Source organism: Halichoerus grypus, chromosome 3, assembly GCF_964656455.1.
Source record: "Halichoerus grypus chromosome 3, mHalGry1.hap1.1, whole genome shotgun sequence".
Taxonomy (NCBI): Eukaryota; Metazoa; Chordata; class Mammalia; order Carnivora; family Phocidae; genus Halichoerus; species Halichoerus grypus.
The window spans coordinates 105292562-105313316 of NC_135714.1; the positions used below are offsets into that span (position 1 = coordinate 105292562).

General features: G+C 39.7%; 1 long non-coding RNA gene across 2 annotated transcripts in view; it reads left to right on the forward strand.

Moving 5' to 3' along the window:
• Nucleotides 1-20755, forward strand: part of LOC118540564 (uncharacterized) — a 213238-nt gene that overhangs the window by 17889 nt on the left and 174594 nt on the right. The window contains exon 2 of one of the 2 annotated variants that reach the window (XR_013446158.1): nt 261-321. The exons of the other annotated variant lie outside the window; for it this stretch is intronic. This is a non-coding gene — a long non-coding RNA (uncharacterized LOC118540564). The remainder of the gene's footprint in view (nt 1-260; nt 322-20755) is intronic. 2 annotated transcript variants of the gene reach the window in all.

Sequence of the window (20755 nt, forward strand, 5' to 3'; positions counted from 1 at the left end):
TAAATTTATATATAAGTAATAGTATTTCAGAATAACAATATAAATCATTATTATTAAAGTATGATTATCAAAAACAGTTTATCTTTCACCTTTTCATCTTTAGAGTATATGCCACTAGGGATGTACAGTCAAACTATTGTTTTTTAGCCAATTCTTTTCTGTACAATCTACCAACTTCCTAGGTAGTTAAATTTATTTGTTTCATTTTGCTTTAGAGTTGTAGTGTAGATATCTTAAATTTTATTTAATTTTGTTTTAAGGTCATGTAAAACAATGTGTATTCAGAGAAGTTTGGCCTCCATTGCTGTCTTCCCCTCCTCTGTAAGTAATTTTTAAAAAACTTCACTGCTTATCTTTCTGTTTTTTTATAGCAGCAAGTATACATAGATATTGGTGTCTCCCCCACCTCCACTTTTTTAGATAAATGTTTGCTTAATATACACATTTTCCTCCACTTTTTTAAAAAAACAATGTTATACCATTTATCTCAGCAGTCACTCCTTAGCAGCATACACACACATAATTCTCATCCCCTTGAAACCTGCAGAGTTTATTCAACCAGTCCCCAGATGATGGCCATTTGATTGTTTCCTGTCTCACTTGAAGGTCTGTCCATATGTTGGTCAAAATCTAAAGACATTTATGTAGGGGGAGAAGTCCCATTCCAGCGAAGGGGTAAAATTAGGTGAAATGTATTCTACAATTTGGGTTAACCTCCTATTTATTATAGTCTCTGTAAGATAAGAGAATCTTTCTGCTCAGTCGTGGGCTTTGGGAAGTAATAGGAGAATCAGAGTCATGTGGTTTTTAACTATCCAGGTGGTTCCTAGTAATGGAGATACAAATTGGTGTAGTTCTCCTATCTTAACTTTTCACATGTAGATGGTAATGTGCTGGAAGCAGCTACTAGCTTCCGGAGATCATATGCTCATATGACACTGACATTACTAACATACTATTCTTGGCTTCCCCCAGTTTTATCTCTACCTATTTATTTATTATCTTTTAAAGAGTAAATTTACCCTTGTGTATGCAAATATCACTCTATGCAAATGCCCGTCTTCTGCTTGGGTATCCATCCATATACCTCCAACCTAAGGCATCTAAAATTAAATGTATCATCTTGGATATCTTGCATACAATGTAAGAACGTGTGCCCTACTCTCAATCCCTATTTTCTTTTTTTTTTTAAAGATTTATTTATTTATTTGTGAGAGAGAGAGAGTGCGTGCACATGGGGGGAAGGGCAGAGGGTGGGAGAGAATCCTCAAGCAGACTCCCCATTGAGCATGGAGCCCAACATGGGGCTTGATCCCAGGTCCTTGAGATCATGACCTGAGCCGAAATCAAGAAGTCAGATGCTTAACCAACTGAGACACCCAGGTGCCTGTTTCTGTCCCTATTTTCAATGATGCACTATTTTCCTAGATTTAAAACCACTGGTGGCATATCTCTATTTACTTAACCTTTGCACTATCTAATTTGACCAAGTCTCCTAGATTAGGTATTAATTTACCTGGGGTCATATGAAAACTTGGACATGACCGTCATATGCAAAAAAGACTCCTTAAGAGAAATCTGTATCAGCAACAGTTTTTCCTTGGCCGCTTCCTGTGGGTCGATGGGTTAGATAAAGATATGAAAGCATACTGGTCAAATGTGACTGTTTGGAAGAAACACTGAATGTGTAGAATAAGGGACTAGGAATAATGATTCAAGAAGCTGGAATAAATGAGCTCCAATTAAACAAAAGACACTGATCAAATGCCCCATGCAGTCTTATTAGGAGAGTGACCCGATGTGAGAGGGGTTGAAACCGTAACCCAGCAGAAACCCTGAAGTGCTAGGTGTGATAGCCAGAAGGAATGAGGTTGACAGTGAAGAACCGTGGCAATCCTCCAGTCCTCGGCAGGCCCTCCTGTAGCAGGATTAGAATTGTCAACGGTGACAGGCTCTGGGAAGCAGAACCAGGTCCAGTAGATGACAAAGGTGTATCATACAGGGTTCCACAGGGAAGCAGTGCCAGTTTGAGTGTGGGCTGAGGTATTTATTATAGGAATTAAACTTTACACAATTGTGGGAGGATCAGGGGAAAGAAAGGTCCAGAAAGGGGAGTTGGAGGATCAGAGGAGTCATTCCTTTAAGAAATGAGTGAAGCACTGACCTAGGTGGGCAAGTCAGAGCTTGCAGGGAGATCTGAGAAGACCAGCCCATGGAACTGCTGAAGCAGGACTGTGAAGGGGGTGCTGGTGGACTGTCCTTGGGAAGCTGTTGCCTCTGGTGAGCTACAGAGGGTCTGTGACTGAGGACCTGGTCTTGGGACACTGTGGGTCAGTGGGACTCACAACTGGGAAGGAAAACTAAATGTGGAGTAGAGGAGAGTGAGTTCAACTGGGACCTTCCAGGCTCCTCTGCATCTCTCTGCCACCACATCGGACTGAAGACTTCACTCTGCCTCTCAAAATCTTGCCCAAGGTCCTCTTCTGGCCACTCTAACCCAGAATCCTAGGGGGAAGGGAATTCTGGGAAGTCCAATGGCCAACCTACCCGTGTTCACTGTGACATGCCCAGCACAAAAAGAGGCAGGATTTTGCTCAATAAAAGGAAGAAATACAGGGGTGATTTTAAGTCTGCCCAAGTGGGAGATAGCTCTAGAGATAGTGAAGGAATGCCCACATGGCAGGGATATTGTAGATGGATCCAAGCTCTGGGCATTTAGTTTGTCCAGAGGTTAAAAAGAACTTCCATATGCTGCCACCAACATATCTACCCACTTACGTCCATCTGAACCTGTGCACCCTACTTTTTGTTCCTTTGTCCCTTTCCATTTTCTGTGAACTGGTAGTTAGATTTAGAGATTGATCTAATTCAGTCAAGGTTATTATTATTTCTTTTTTTTTTTTAAAGATTTTATTTATTTATTTGGCAGAGAGAGAGAGACAGCGAGAGAGGGAACACAAGCAGGGGGAGTGGGAGAGGAGAGGGAGAAGCAGGCTTCCCACAGAGCAGGGAGCCCGATGCGAGGCTCAATCCCAGGACCCTGGGATCGTGACCTGAGCCGAAGGCAGACGCTTAATGACTGAGCCACCCAGGCGCCCTTTATTATTTCTTTTTTAGGAAGAATAATTCCAAAGATCAGACTAGTAACTATTCTATCTTTTTTTGTGACGTCAGTGGCCACTGATGGTCATTCCTTCATCTGGAGAAAGCCAGATCTCTTACCTTCTTTGCTGTTGTCTTTTCTATGAACAGGAACTAAGCCTTCATGATCCTGGCCAGAATGGGTGTGGCCTAGAGACAAAGGATTATGTGCACATGTTCTTATGAGCATGTCTGTCTACGTAAATATGCATCCTCTCATACATATCCTTGTCAAGATGAGTTATTTCTGTGCTGTCGAGAAAGAAGGCCTAGGTGACCGTAATCAGCACCATTGGATGCTAGCCCGAAGAGGAAGAGGAGGATCTGCAGTGAGCGTGTATTGTAAACATTTACCTCCCCATAGACTAAGCACATTATCCCCGTATACTTTATTTTCATACGGAGTTTTTGTACTCTGCCTCCTGGGAGATAAAACCAAATCCTTCCATTTACACTTCCCAGTGTGGCGGGGAGGGGCAGCAGAAAGGGGAGACTGGGGAGCCGCCACAGCCCTGCGAATTAAGGGATCAGGCATTGCTTTCATTGGCCCCAGTACCAGCCCAGCCTGGGGACCTAGGTGAAGCGTCTTTGAAGCTTTCACTTTATGGAAGTCCATAAATACAATTTGGTGCAGATCGTACAGGACCCAACTAGTTTGGAAGTTAAATCACCTATAATGTCTTCACAGAGATTTTCTTCCGCAGAGATGGAACAAACTCTTTTGCTGAGGTAGGGGAGCAGGTATTATAGTGTCTTAAACTGTTTACACTTTGGAACACGTTTTTATTACCTTCACAAGTTAAAAGGTACTATTTTTTTTTTTTTCCTCGTTATTTCCTTTGGTTTTGGCATTATCCCCTGAAAGAAGCCTGGATTTTTCTGCTTTATGGTTTCTCCGAAACAAAACTTCTCAAGGCAGTTAGGGGATTGACATGTGACGTCAATGGGGTTTAAAGGAACTTAGAGGCATCTTGTAGGGGAACAGTGAAAGCCCCCAGAGGAAGGAAAGGTTCTGCTTAGAGATGTCTTAGCACACCAGAAACTCTCCGAACTTTTCATTGTGTTAGTTTGTACTTATGAAATTGTTCATTTTATATGTAAAAATGGTTAAGTGATAGCTACGTCATATGGTTCAACCTCTGTAATTTAAAGATATATTCGGCAACCATCTTTAGCATTAATGGATCCAAGCTCTTACCAGGGTGAAACTAAGAGGGAGTTACATAAAATTCTTACAGACAGATAAAAGAAATGTACTCTACTGGAAAAGAAAATTAGAATATACTGATTTAAATCACAACCTGGGCGCCTGGCTGGCTCAGTCAGAGGAGCATGGGACTCTTGATCTCAGGGTTGTGAGTTCAAGCCCCATGTTGGGTGTAGAGATTACTAAAAAATAAATAAATAAACTTAAAAAGAAATAAGTCACAACCCTAAGATCTCCTAGAACTTAGCCCCTCACTGAGAGTGTTGCAAAGCATACCTGTTTCTTAAGTTTCTTAAGATATTAATTGGAAAACGATTTTGTCCTTTTGTGCATAAATGTGTGTTCCTGTAACTAGGAAGAGAATTAGATTCCATGGAGTACCTTGAAAATGCTGAGGGAAGTAATAAGGTCAAGCCTGGCCCTTTGTCTGGTGGAGGCACCTACCATCCTGAGGCTTGGTAGGGGTCACCATTGAACAGATTTGGATATTTGATTTTATTATTTCATCCAGAGATGATGGGGCAGGAGCATATGAGTCTTACTTTTATAATTTTTAAGGGATGAGGCATTACTTTTTCACAGGCCAATTTATGAATTTACAATGCAAAATCTAACTTTTCGATGAACTGGATGTTTGGGTTAACTGCCAGCGTGTTCACCTTTGAGGATGTGATTTAGAAACACGGTAAATATGGTTTGAGTAAGTTTCAATGGATTGTTTTAAAAGTCTATTTTCTTCCAGCTATGCTACTTTCTGGAATCATTTTTGTCCACTAAAAAGAAATACTTGCCAAGTAGGCAATCTATTTTAATTAGCCCTCAGCGACGTTTGAGAGGGCCACTCTCTTTGATGGACAGTGTCAGCGAAACACTACGACATTTCCTTTTTTCTCTTTTTCTCCCTCCTTTATATTTAAGATATGCTTCCTCTGCTTTTCTCATAGCTTATCATTATTTCATTCCAATACACCTTACATGCTATGATTCTCAAAGCTTCCAGATTTACCAACTGGTACATTCCTGGAGGGAATGAGTTGGGCTTTTAGGAAGCAGGATACACTGAAGGAGGCACGCACTTTGAGGCAGAGAGGCCCCGGGTTCAAACAAATGGTGACACTTTTGACCACAATTTGTGTCTGTGACCTGGGAGAATTGCCTAATTGCTCTGACTTCCATCTCTTAATCTGTAGAAATATGAATAATAATACCTAACTCAAGGGTTTCAAGGGCACGGAGTGAGGTCGATGTGAAAGTACTAGGGGCTGAGTACCTGGTACCAGGTGCTGAATAAAGCTTGACTTCTTTGCCTTGTCTTGCCTTCATGTTTGTATGGCATGGTACCTAATAGGTACTCAGTACACACTGGGTAATCTTCCCTGATGATGTAGAGTGAGATCCCTTAATGTTGGTGGCAAATTATCTGCATATCACATCATAGGATGGCTTGCTTCTGGGAAATCATCTTACTAACCAGCGCCTGTCAATATTTTGTATGTAATAGCTACCCTGAGAGGAAAAAAAAAAAAGGTTATTTATTTTTCTGAGAAAGGCTGTGGTGGTTATATTGTCATTGTTGGCAGGTTTTATGGACATAAAAATTGTAGTAGTCCTTGCTGGGACGCCCTTTGCCTCCTCAGCAGTTGAGTGGCTCAGGCTTGGATCACTAATTCCAACCATCTTGTGTGGATTTTGGTTAGTTAACCTCAGAGGATGGCCCTTTCTCATGTAGCCTCCGTTTGAGGGTTACTTTTATGGCCTTGTTGTACTTTATGCATTGACTTCACCACTCAGTGCTTGCATACTTTTCAATGGTTGGAGCCAATGAAAGCTTTCTGAAATAAATCTGTCTTGGGCAGTATATGGCAATTTCTTTGTGAGTACCAGATGGTTTAAAATCTGATTTAACTTTCCTGTTTCTTGCCTATGGATTCTTTGCCCAAACTTTATAAAGCTGAAAGGTTTTAAATTTTTTAAAAAGCCCCTGTGAAGATAAAAAATACAAGATAATTTGTGCTTGCAATTGCTTTACCAAGGTTTTAGAAGAAATAAAAGCAAAACAAAACAATGAAGAAGTTTCTTTGTTAAAGGTCTGGAAAATACAACTTTTGGATAGATTTTTGGGAGACCTGTTTTGCATTAAAATACCAAATAAAACAAAATGATGGATTGTTTTGGCACCATTTAGGTTGAGCTTATGTGATGAGAACTGTACATAAAAGACAGCCAGCTATTGTCATAGTTGACAGATTTTTGGGTACCGTCTACTTGTTCAGTATAGTAAAATTCCAGGGGTGAGGAACTTTTCCAAAATTCTTATGCCAGGAACGATGCAAACTTCTGCTACACCACAGGCTGACATTATCTTTCCAGTTCCATAGACATCTGTGAGCTGTGGCCTGGCCTGGGATGCCACGTGAGTTCCCGTGACTTTCTGTGCAGTTTACTGTCATTATGGACATGGCTTCATTTTATTTTTTGCAAGTCTGAAAGTTGCCTCAAAGAATGATTGGGTTGGTGCAGAGCTTTTTAGGTGGAGCAGGCAGCTCAGGCAAGGAGAAAATGATGCAGAGCATGTCCTAGGAAAAGCAAGATGATTCGTTTCATTAGGGGAGAGGTTATATCTAGGGGTTTTCTGAGAAATAATGCTAGGAAGGTATTTTGGGGACATATTTGGAAGGCTTGGAGTGCCAGAATAAGGAACTGGTACTTAGTTTCATTAATTTTTTGGCAATGTGGATCGATTTTCATCTGATGAAACACATGTTGGAGAAACTCCGAAGGAGGCCCATGATCTGGAGGAGAGGTGATGGGGTTGGAATCGGGTGGAGGTGATGACAGGAAGCACACTGAGACAGATTGCCTTAATTCTGCCATATTACACTTAATGCACTTGTACTACAATGTGACATACGTCACCAATGGAGCATATTGTAAACCTATTAATAGAAATAACAGAGGCCTGACAGTGAGTCCAAGGTTAAGTAGGGAATAGTTTTTGCTAAACCAATACTCATTGGAGGCCATTAACACCTAGTGACACTTCATTCAGCAATTCGGAGATTTTAACATATAGTCCCTGTTTTTAAGCCTCATTTAATCTTTACAGCAGTTCTGAAAGGTCCCCTCCAGTGTCCTCATTTTGTAGAAACTGAGCAATCAGGAGGGAAAGTACCTTGCTCAGAGTGTAAATGTGGCAGAAAGCAGACCCTGAAACCATGGTTCCAGGGCCCGTCCATTTCCCGCCATTTTTCCTCTTGCCTCGGCTGTACACAGTGACACATTAATTTGCAATGTAATGAATTTGTTTGCTAACGTGGCCTTTTCATCATTTTCATCAAGGGAATGGTAACCCCCCTCCCCCCTCCAGACATCTGTGTTTTCTATTTACGCTTCTAAGGGCAGTATGAGAATTGCCTCATGAATCACTTGCTGGTTGTCATTGGCACCGAGTGAAGGAGAGAATGGAGGCATGTTTGGATTAAACATATTTGAACGCACCCCTATAACACTTCCAACAACAGGTCAGAACCTTTAAGTGCTGAATAAATGTTAGCTGATGAGCGTCTTCCTGGGAATATGAAGGATGCTTAGGAATGTGCCTTAAATGGAACACTGAATGATCCCCTGGTGGCTGGAGATGCACGGTGCTTTTCTAAGTACCTCATTTATGACCAGGCCCGGGGAGACCTTAACTCCTTGAGTTTTATTGTTTGTAATATCTGATATGTTATTTGAAGTAAATTGAAAGCATTCCTTGAAATGCTTCTTTCTAGTCTCTCCCATCTTTTTACTCAAAGTATCACTCTCAGTTTAATTTACAGATTAATTCCTGACTTTCAAGTGAACTCACAGAAACAAGATTTAAGGTTTTTCAATGAGTGGCCTATGGGAAGCACTTGATAAGGACCAGATTTGGATGATGGGATCCTGTACTTCTAGCCTGAGCCTAAGCCAGAGACTGATGCCATCATGGAGGGATTTGGGAGGGAGTGAGTATACTTTTCATGCAGGAGGCATGTTAGCCTTTGTGGTCAGAGGGAGAACTGTGGCAATTTAAAAACACAGCTTCAAATTCATCGAGAAGTGGGGGGTTTGTACCATCCCTCTGAATCCGGACATACTGACAACTGTTTTGAAAAATAGACTGTCAGAAATGATGCTGTGTGATTTCCCAGTCTAGCTGATAGAAGGTCCGATGGTCTGCCATGTTCACTGCCACACTTTCTCAGGGACTCTGAACTGCCAAGCGAGAGCTGACCGCTCTGGGGCCATCGTCCTGGAGAGGTCTTTCATTAGTGTTCTGGTTGACAGTTTTACTGAGTTTAGCCTTCTAGCCATCCCTGCCCAGGTGCTAGACAGGGAAGTGAAGCTTCAGAAAAGCCCAGCCCTAGTTGAATACCAACAAATTGCCTGTGCTGATACTGAATGAAACAGAAGAATCGCCCAGCAGAGCCCTGCCCAGGTGACAGACCCATACAACAATGGTTGGCAGTGGTTGTTCAGAGTCAGTAAGTTTTGAAGTAGTTTGTTATGCAGAAATGGATAAATGGGACAGAATTTGGTGCCAGAAGTGGAAAGAATTGAGAGAATGCCTACTTGCCCAAAGAAGTCTTTGAGAATTAAGTGGTTTAGTAGTTGTATGAATGATATCAGGTGTAAAGGGAAATTTTTCTGCTGTTCTGAAAATACCTGAAAATGTGTGTGTGTGTGTGTGTGTGTGTGTGTGTGTGTGTGGTTGTATAGTAAAGACCAGTCCTAGAGTGAATCATTATACAGCTGATTTCTCTTCCTCGTTCTCTGCCCCCTAGAAAATGATACCCTAAATTCTTGCTACTCATAGTGTGGTCTGAGGACTAGCAGCATTGGTTTTAGTTGGGAGTTTGTTAGAAAAGCAAAATCTCAGTCTTTAGCCCAGATTCTGAATCAGAACCTGTTTTTAACAAGATCCCAGGAGATTTTAATGCACACGTAAGTGGAAGGAACACTGGTTTAAACATTACTGCACACTATTAGCGCCATTGCATCCGTTACTGTCACTACCACTAAAACACGAAGGAGGGCATCACTTTTTGAACCATGTGCTAGTGATATATATGCATTGTTGTATGTAATTTCATTCCTAGAATAACATTGCCACATAGATATTCTCATTCCTATATATACATGAAGAAACTGAGGCTTAGAGACTTCAAGGAATTTGCCCAAAGCCACACAGCTAGGGAGCACCAGTGACAGGAGTGTGGTTCTCCAGGCCTGTTTGCAAAGCCTGCACACGACCTCCCACCCACCAGGATTCAAGTATAGTTTATTTGGAAGGTAGGGGAGTGGGGAAGTTAAGTGGAAGGAAGGAGAATAGGATGAGCCTTATTGAGCCAGTTACCATTCTGGACAATTGGAACTCAATCCCTGGGGACTCTGGAAAATGACTTAGAACATATATCTCAGGGTTATTCCACCTGAGTGATGAGGGAGCTGTGACATCTATACAGTCATGGGCGAAGGGCTGCTTCTGGGGGTGTTAATTCCCCGGTATTTCTGGGAAGCCAAACATGTGAACAAAGTGGACTCCTGTGGTGATGGAAAGCTCTTAGGCAAAGAAAGGCGGGTGCTGTCAGTTGGAAGTCTGGCGTGGCTTAGGGCCCCAGGAGATGGCTAGGGCACGCGCAGTATCTACTGCACTCTACTGGCCTGTATCTCCCAGAAGGATTCCTCAGATATGCACTTTCCTCTTAATTTTTATTTATTGGACCAACTACTGTGGTGGAATTAAAGGAAATGTACACAGAGTCCTTATTTTTAAGGTATTGCCATGTTTTTCAGACCTGAAAAGAAAATCTGAATATTGAAAAAGATGCCATCAAGTCATTTTTACCTTAAGCTTTCATCTCCCTGGGTTCTCTAGCAGGGCTCATCTATACACACCCATACTGTTATATTCTGTTTTTTTAAACTTAATGTATCATTACCACTTTCTAAGTGGCTACCTTGTCTTTAAAAGAACAATTATGCAAGGCTGCAAAACATCCCATGTGTGGCTACCACAATGCATGGAAAATGAGGACTCTATTGCTGCGTATTCAGGCTAAGAAAGGTGTCTTAAGTGGCACGAGTATAAGAATAAATACTTTTTCCAGCATGTGAATGCAACTCGGTCTATTCCACGGTGACTGAGATACTTCCACAGGCTTTATTTCATTCAAGAAATATGTATTGTGTAACTTCTACATGCCCAGCTCTGTGTTGGGGATATTGTAGGATATGGAGATACAGACGGTCTTTGTCTTCCAGGAGACAGGTTTATTTGTGAGGCAACTTGTGAAAAGTTAAGTAGCAGACAAGAAGTTAAATACCATTAGAAGAAATGCAATGTGCTAACGGGTGTTAAACCTGGGCCGTGTTTTAATGAGCTTAGAAGTGTGGGTTATACCAGAGGTCACTGAGTTTGTTATTATCTTAGAATTCTGTAACTCACAGGCAGAAAATTATATTGGTTCTAAAGACACTTGTGAATGGGAAAGATCTTGGACCCTTAAATGCATATTCGACAAGCACCTATTTATTGGAAATGTCAAGAAAGGTATGAAAGTTTCTGGTGCGGTCTGAGGGCCCTGGACTTCCCCGTAGGTTTGCTTTCACAAGGAGTTGGGGTTTGAGCACAGGGCCATCAGACTGCAGAGCCCTGCCCTTGACTCTTGCTCTATGCTACCTGCTGAAAAAAAAAGGTGATAGAATACTAATTGATGCTTTATATAGGGACACGAGGATTGATAAAGAGGTTCTTATAGTATAATGCCCGTTACTACTCAACAACTGATGTTAGCTGATGTAAGCATAAAAGGAACTTATTAAAAAGATACTGGGTAGCTCATAGAATTTCCAGAAAGATTCTGGGCTTTGGGGTCATGTACCCAGGAACAGTGCTCTAAGTCACACTTCTGCACTGCTAACCACACGACTGGCACCCCTGACATGGACCCTGCGACTTGAGCTTCTGCTTTGGCTGCTTCGGGGACCAGGATTCAGCTACCCACAGTCCCCATGCATGCCTTACGCTCCCCGCTGCTCCCCAACACAGCACCAGATGGCCATTCCAAGACTGTGACAGGTGATTCCAATTGGAAGAGCCTATGCTCTGTGCTAGTGAGGGAAGCTTGGGGAGCAAATACCTGGCACGTTAGGCTTCGATGATAAGCGGGGGCATCGGATGCTGGAGACCAGAGAATGACAAATTCCACAACTGCCCTTTTAGTTTTTTTGGTTCCTTCATACTGTTGTTCTCTCTTTTCTGCTAAGCAAAATCTATCCATGGCTCAAGATTCAGTGGACGTCCCACTTCCTCTGTGGAATTTTCTCTGACTCCTCTAGTCTTTGGTTTTATCCCTCTTCTAAATCTCTACATTACTTATAGCCAGAATGAGTTGTGAAAACATTGTATAAAGAAGTTCACTTCATATCATGAGACCTGAACCTCATTGTGCCAATGAACTGTTGTAACTCGAGTACTATTTGGTGGCACTTTTCAATAGTTAATAGAGAAATAATTGGTCTGTAAGGTAGAAATGAGTCTTTATTGCTAGCTTCCTTTCCTTTCACCATCCTACTCCCCTTGTCCCGTCTTTGGTCTTTACCTAATAATCGATGTGATTGTTGCTAATATTTTGTGATATTTTCTGGTCTCCTTAACTAGAAGGAATTCCATTCCCATCTCTAGTAGTTCTTCTGTGATGTCTGTAATATCTGCAAACGGTGCATGCTTATTAATTGTTTGAGAATAAATATGCCTGAAAAATGCAGCATTTTATGGCATTTGGGGATCTTTTGATCCAGTAGGTATTCACTCAATGTAAGAATACCTCATTTGTAGAAACAGTAATAAAATTCCTCCCCTTCCTGTAAAACAATTCCCTTCAAGTAGGGATTAACAATGGAACACTTCATTATAGAACTGAAGATCCTCTTAGGAACGTCAGGTTCACAGCCCTCACAGTAAAGTATCTCCCATACATGTCCACACACAAAAAGTTGACTGCATAATCCTTTAATATGCTTTTTAACAGACTGATTTCAGTGGGAATGAAAAGCAGGTTTTCAGGACTGAGTAGTTTACCCACCAGACTTGTTTGGTAGAGAAACATAACTATTGTAATAATTATTGATATCTATGATAAAAATTATTTGAAAGAATAATATCAGGTTTCTTAACAAAAATGCATGTAATATATGTTTTCTTTCAAAGAAAATAGTATTTAAGTGGGTTTTTTTTGTTTTTTTTTAAGTGATTTGGGGGATGTGAGTATTTCTTTGATCAAATCTCCCTGTGTGCTGCACTTAAATAGTTTCCAAGTAGAAATTTAGATTTACTACTACCAACTTTTTCATTACATTATTTTAAGCATCTCATTGACTCATCTGAAGAAGTAAGGATATATATTAGCCAAATCATTTGTAGATTTAAATTTCATAAGTTCTTTTTGAAAGAACTGGTTTTTTTAATTTGCGATTTCAATTCACTGAAATTTTTCAATTCAATATTAAGAATATTTATTAAACAGACTAGGGGAAACTATTTGCAATTCACATATTTGATAAAAGACTCCTACCCAGACTATAAAAAGAACTTTCAAAACTCCCTAAGAAGAAAACAAACAACCCTTGAAAAATGAACAAAATATTTGAATAGACCTTCACCAAAGATGTACAGATGGCAAAGAAACACATTAAAAGATGCTCAACATTAGTAGTCTCTAGGGAAATATAAATTAAAGCACAGTGGGATGTCACTACATACTTATTGAGATGGTTAAAATAAAGAGAAACAGACAATATCAAGTGTTGGTGAGGATGTGGAGAAACTGGAATTCATAGATGGCTGGTGAGAACGTGAAATGAAATGTCCACTTTGGCAAACAACTGAGCAGTTTTTATGAAGTTACACAGACACTTAACGTATGACTCAGTAATCCCAGTTATTTATCTGAATGAAACAAAAACTTGTGTTCACACAGAAACCTGAATGTGAAGTTTATAGCCACTTCATTCACAATTGCCCCAAGCTAGAAACAACCCAATATCCCTCGACTGGCAAATGGGTAAACACACTGGTATATTCATAAATACCATATTCCTCAGCAATGTGGCAGGAATGAATTGCCACAATAATAATATGGAAGAAACTCAAATATATTATGCTAAGCGAAATAAGCCATACTTAAAAGGCTACAAACTGTGTGATTTCATTTATATGACATGCAAAACCTATATACAGGAACAGAAAGTAGTGGTTTCCAGGGGCTGGGGGTCAGGGGTTGGGCTGACTATATGGGGAGTGGCGAAGTATTTGGGGCAAGGGAGCTGCTCTATACTTTGATGGTGGCTACATGTCTACGCATTTGTTAAAACTCATGGAACTAAAAAGGGAGAAGTTTACATATGTAAATTTACCTTAATACAACAATTTTAAAAAACTAAATTCATCCTAGGACTGAGATAACAGAATACGGAGACGAGTAAGAGGATCAGTCTGGTGGAAGAAGGAAACTGAAGGGACATGGCTAAATAAAAGAGAAGTTAGACCATGATATAGAAAGGTAACACAGTGCGAGAGTAGCATCCAGGAGGCTCCAATAAACTCTAATTGCGTCTCTTTGTGTGTGTGCTTATGTTGGGCGGGAGGACAGGGGGTAGGTGTGGAAGCAGGGAGGGCCTCACAGAAGAAGTGACATTTGATGGACGAAGAAAAGTTCCCCAGTAAGGTGACTGGGGTGAGGACGAGGGAGCAGGTACATCCAGATCACAGTGACTAATGCAAGCAGAGCAAGTGAGGCGTTATCTGGAAGGCAAGTGTGAATTTTTAATAAGGAACCAGTGAAAATTTGTTTAATTTTCATTTTCATTAAAGAAGAGAAACATTATCGGAAACATGCAAGCTGTGTTTTTTCTTCGCTGCAGCTGCTAACCAGGCAGGCTTCCTGGCAGAGAGCAGGTTATCTATCCTGTGACTCTGAGAGCACACCCTATGTTAGCCCCAAGGCGAAGAGATAATAATAGTCTGCGAGCCTGGCAGCCTACACTCTGGAAGAGTTTATGAGGAGGAAGTCCGCAATTACATATTTCTGGGCAAACATGAACCAAGATTGAAACCCAGATTTGAAGAAAAATAACAGGCTGGAATCTTCAGACATATTCTGTAGCTGTTCTGTGGATTGAAAACAGTAGTCAAAGACACTCAGCTGCTGCTAAAAGCGAAGGTAAAATATTGAGCAGACTGTGCCTAAAAGTTGGTAAGAGACCTTTTTTCACACCTGCCCACCGTGAGTGTTCTGTAACACATAGAGCATTGTCCGCATCTGAATGGTGGGAAACTGTTTACATTCATTACAACAAAGCCAAAGCCACAACATAGGGTCCATTGTTCACCTCATAGCAATGACCGAATCTATTTATCTATGTGGTTTAAGCGCTCGCCACTGTGCACTGAAAGGCCTCCTCTTGGCAACATCACCAAGAGCATCTCGATCACGGTTACTACCATCTGAACAATTTGGGTTCTGCACTGTGGTTTTGTGATTTCCATTTTTAAAACTTCTTAGACTGAACCATGACGTGCCCAGTCTAGGTTGGGCATACTTAAAATGAAACTGTTAAGCTAAAATTAACTTGACATCAAGATGGTGCATGTTCATTTTCCTTATATTTATAGCCAACCACAGTCATTATACTGAAGGCATCTAGTCTTTACTGTGCACTCTAGGGAACAGGAGGGGCAGTGGCAGTGACCAAAAAAATAACTAAAAGTTTTTCCAAAGGCAGATGGTTGGAACTACCAAGGAAGCAGTGCCTTCATCTTAGTGAGGTCAGCCCGTGTAAGGTGGGGGGAGGGAGGGGGGGAGGGAAGCACTTTTCATTGCACAGCTGTTTACTCTTCAGTTCTTCTGCAGTTAATCAAGAGTGATGGGACCTTTTCTAAAAATTTTGCTTGCGGGCCCAGAATTTACCTCACATCCCCACAAAGGAAATATATGTAACAAAACTTCCTCTTTGATTTTTTTCACCAAGTAATTTACCTATTGACCTACCCAAGAGGTGGAGGTAAATTCACCCATCATAATGTAGAGAAAAGCATTTTTGACTAGAGTCAAGAAGATCTGAATTTTAGTTTCTGTCTCTAGCCTCTCATTGTGTGGTTTGGGTCTCAATTTCATCTGAAAAGTTCAGAAGATTGAATGAAGATTCTTCGGATTCAGAATTCTGGTATTTCCCAACTTTTCTGAGGGAAGAAAGAAAATTTCCATCATTCTCATTATATGTCAGATAGAACAGCAACTGCAGAGGAAAGAAGAAAACCTATTTACTAACCCCATAAAATCAGTATTTTGTGTTGTTTTTTTTCAACTCCAGAATATCATTTGGAAAATTGCTATGCATTAGGGATAAGATTTCTTGTGAGACAATGTACGTTATCCTTTACTTGGTCTGGCATTTGACTGTGAAATTCTAAGCAATCCATTTTTGGCTGTTTTGTGTTATTCTAGTTCCACTACCATTCATTTGGCTGAGACATGTTAGTTAAGGCAGAGGTGCAAGCTTTTTTGATCATAGGCTGTACTGTATATCATATTTCTTCTTTTATTCAGTTTTTAAAGTAACGGCCTTTAGGTATGTCACAGAGGGTTGCTTAATGGGCAATGTCAAGTACCTGGTCTAAAATGAGAATAAAAGCTTAGTTGTGGTCCCCGATGTTTACTTCTAATGCATTATTAAAATCTTTTAACCATCATCTTTCCGTGAATATTCATGAAATTGTGGTTACTAAGGAAGAAAAACTTATGCTGGCGTAGGTCCCTGTTCTTTTGTGAATAATCACAGATACGGAGAAGAGTCAGGTAAGAAAGAGATCATCAAGGCCTCAGACACAAGAGGAAGGATGAAGCTGAGACTTACGGATTTATAAGGAAACACCACGTTCTGAAGAACATTTTTATATTGTGACACCTTATACATGAAAACTGTTTGTGACAATAACCCCCTATATAATGACTCCTAAAGGATCTTTTAAGATCAAGAGTTGAACTTTTTCTATAAAGAACCAGAGGGCAAATATGCTATGTCTTGTGGGCCTTGTGATTTCTGTCCCAACTATTCAACTCCACTCTTGTAGCATGAAAGCAGCCATAAACAATATGGCAATGGAGGGGTGTTCTGTGTTCTAATTTTTTTTTTTTTTTACACAAAAGTAGGCAGTTGGCTGGATTTGGGGCCATAGTTTTTTGAATCCCGGTCTAGATTATTGTGCTCATCTACATCATTATCAACATGAATAACCAACATTTATTGCAACTCTATTAAGCAATTTATAGTAGAGTTAGGGTTAAAGTTAAGTTAACCCTTAGGTTAAGAAGACAAGGAAGCTTAAGCACGTGAGGCTCACAACTCAGGGCCAGGTCCCCTATCAGAAGCCCAGTTTTTATTTTATTTTATTTTATTTTATTATGTTAGTCATCATACATTAATCATTAGTTTTTGATGTAGTTTTCCATGATTCATTGTTTGCGTATAACACCCAGTGAAGAAGCCCAGTTTTTAAAAGAGGAAACTAATAATATATAGAGATGAAGGTCAAGATAAATTCTCTTTGGATTCTGTAAATGTACTCTTCAGTTCTACCTAAAACTTTTAAGCATCTGCAGGGATTGACTTCTTTTTCTTTACTATGGGCTTTTTCTTTTTGTGCTAGTCTATGACAAAAAAAAAAAAAAAAAAAAATCCTGAAATTAAAATCAAACTCCTGAGAACTTCTGAATACTCAACAACCTTTTGGGGACATTTACTTGGTCCGATAGAATGTTTTAGAAATCCTATGATTTCCAGTGACAAACACATTCTAAGCTAAACCATGACTCTTTTTTAATGATTTATGTATGTTAAATGATTAAATGCTTGTGAAAAGAAGAATATGTTTAAACATTTTTAATTTATTTTATTTATTCTTTTTTGTATTATTATTTTTTTTTCCTCTAGCATCACAGGATTAACCCAACCCAAGGTGAAGTAAGACTAATTTTATCAGATCTATTTTTGGTGTTTCTACTTTCAAGTCTGAACATCCAGTTTCCCCTGGTGATCACAGATGAAATAAAAATCTTATTGTTTTAGAAAATTAAAGAGATAAGTGGACTTGCAGTCCTATTGTAACTGCGTATTTTTATCTTTGTTTTTGACTCCAATTATCCTTCATAATAGAAAGATGAACAGAAGTATCGTTCATGAATTTGATTATTGCTCCACATTTTAGCTTCTAGCAAGGCTCTAATTTTAGAATAGATAGACCCACACATAGGGTAAGATTTTAGGGATGCTGAAACTGTTATGCAATATTATATTTTTTCTTTAGTGTTTGAAAAACTTGCCTGTTTGGCTGAAGACCTATTAAAATACATGTGTTTTGTTTTATTTTTAAACAAAGATTTATTTTTATTTATTTTAGAGAGAGAGAGTGGAGTGAGGGGCAGAGGGAGAGGGAGAGAGAGAATCTCCAGCAGACTCTGCGCTGAGCCCCGAGCCTGACATGGGGTTTGATTTTGAGACCCTGAGATCATGACCTGAGCCGAAATCAAGAGTCAGTTGCTTAACCAACTGAGCCACCCAGGTGCCCCTAAAATACTTGTATTTTACACGGCAAAGAGGTATTATAAGCCATTAACTTATTACAGATTTGCTTGTATCATTGACTATCAGTGATAGGGTCCTAAGTGAATGAAGCCCTAAATAGATACTTAGAAAAAAAAAGATTTATTTATTTATTTATTTACTTGAGAGAAAGTGTGTGTGTGTGCACGTGGCACACACGAGACCATGAGGGGGGAGGGGCAGTGGGAGAGGGAGAGAAGCAGTCTCCCCACTGAGCCCACGTGGAGCCTGATGCAGGCTCTTGATCTCACAATCCTGCAATCATGAGCCAGAGATAATGACCTGAGCTGAAGTCAAGAGTTAGAGGCTTAACTGACTGAGTCACGCAGGCACCCCGTAGCTAGATACTTTTATTTATTTATTTATTTATTTATTTTAAGAGAAGGAAAGAGTGGTGATTTGCTCTGTTTTACTATATCATCTTTTTCCTTTTATTTCAATAACCCTGAAAATACAAGCCTTTTCTGGAACTTGCAGCAAACTCAATATGTGCTCTCTGGAAGATGCTGGTCAATAAAAATAATAATCAACTGCCTCATTTTCTCAAATTCTGTGTTGAGCCCATGTAGTCTTGATGCTGAAGAAACTTCAGCAATGTGAATGGCCGGCTTTATTTGGACTCTTTGGCTAAAAGCTGTGTTGGATAAAAACTGTAATATGAACATAATCAAAAATGATTGGAAAAGTTATGTGAACTTAATTTGACCTTTTGATGTAGTACATGTAAAGATAAAACAATTTTTATAGTAAGAGACTATTCAGTAGTTTCTAGTTCTGATTCACTTTTTTTCTCAGTTCTATATTTTTCTGTACTGAGGAAATTGGTGTGACAACAAAGAGGTACATGTTGAGACTGGTTAACTGGTATACCTTAACATGTGTGTTATGTGTGCAAATTGATATGTCCTCAAGAGAGAATTCTGTCTATGAGGAGTCTTTGTTGGACCACATTAGCTTTCTCCAGAAATCAAGTGAATGTACTCTGGCTAACACTGAGAATGGTCAGCCAAGAAAAAGGATGATTTTTCAAAGAGAAGTAGCTCGGGAATTTGTCTCGTGCCAGTCCTGTGGAAAAGGGTTTATTACAGATTCTGGGTGAGAGACTGTAGAAGGTATCACCAGATTTTTAGGAAGCATTTAAAAAAATTCCAGAAAATTCTTTAGAATAAAGTGATAGGGCTAAAGATTCTCATAGAAAGAGATTCAGAGATACTTTTCTGTTGTTGGGGAGGGTTCCTCCTGGAGCAAAGGGAGAAAACTACCAATATATTGTGGACATTATTAGGAAGCTGTAGCACAGGTATAGCAAAGTTGTTTCATGGAAACTGTGTTGAGAAGGATTCTGGGTATGTTTGGCCTCAGCAAGATGAATTCGTGATGTCTGCTATAGGTATGTGAGGAGAAAGTAATTGTGCATGCAGTAAATTTGCTTAGTTCTGGTTGAGGTATAGTTTTATAGCAAGTTTTTCGGTTCTTGCAGGGGAGGACAAAATTTTTTCTCTATCCTGTTAAGTTTAATGACTAGGGCTTGTGAATTAAACTGACAGGTTAATAGAAGAAAAGATTTATTCTGCATGCTCATTGGAACTTCACAGAAAAGAAGTGGGAACTCAAAGAAGTGGTTAGGTTTGAGAGCTTATATGCCATCAAATAAAGGGCAATAAATTGTGAAGACGTGATAAGACAAAGGCGAAGGGTTTTGGGCTTCTAGAGGTGGTAAATGATGGGAAGGTAAATATATGGGGGAAACTAATGGAAGATAAAGGTTATTGTAGTAAGATTTGTTATACAGACTCAAGGGTGCTATCTCCAGTGACAAAAGCCATCTCTGGTGATTAAGAGCCATTCTCTTCCTGGTATGGGAGAAGGGAAGGAAGATACCTTAACAAAGGCAAATTCATGCTTTGTTTTTAGGAAGAAAGGGGGAGGGCAGAGAGTTTCTCTTGTGTCTGCTGTTTCTTAATTGTCTTCAGCTCAAAATAATCCTTATGACAGAGTGAGATATTTTGGGGTGGCATATTCTGATCCCGTTCAATCTCTAATCTTTGATTTCTTTATCTGTGATGAAGATAACGTTACCTCGGGAACTGGTATGAGAATGAAATGAGATGATGTCTGTGAAAGCACTATGAGAGCTATAAAGCAATCTACAAATGTAAGCGTTGATTCTTATATTTTAGGTTGCATTTTCTTTCTTCAGATTGAAATCTCAGTTCCTTATAAATTTACGATGAAATTGACCCAGTTGGCAAAATGGAATGGAGATGAGAAACACAAAAGCATCTTTCTGTATCTTTCAAAAAATGTACCTTTTACCATCAATAAACAGCCAAGAAAGATAGGAATGGAACTAATTATTTGCAAATATCCCCTGACTCCTTCACTTCCCATCTGAATTTAATTCTAAAGAAAGGGGCCCTGATGGATTCCTGCCTTCAGGTATAATTACCTCGAAATTGACTGACATTTAAAGCACACACGACACTTTTTAGCTTTAATTAGGCTAAATTGGTGGAATTTATTTGACCGGTAGTTTTGGGGATGGTTGGAGGCATGAGAATATATGTAGCATATCATTTCCTGCTGATGCTAGGATTTAGTCCCTATTAGAGAATTCTATATTTAGGATAAAATCACTTAAGAAATGTAGCCCAGTGATTATTATGACCATGAAGTAATCAGTGCAGTCAGTGAGAGAAGCTCTGAGAAAAAAAAAATTGT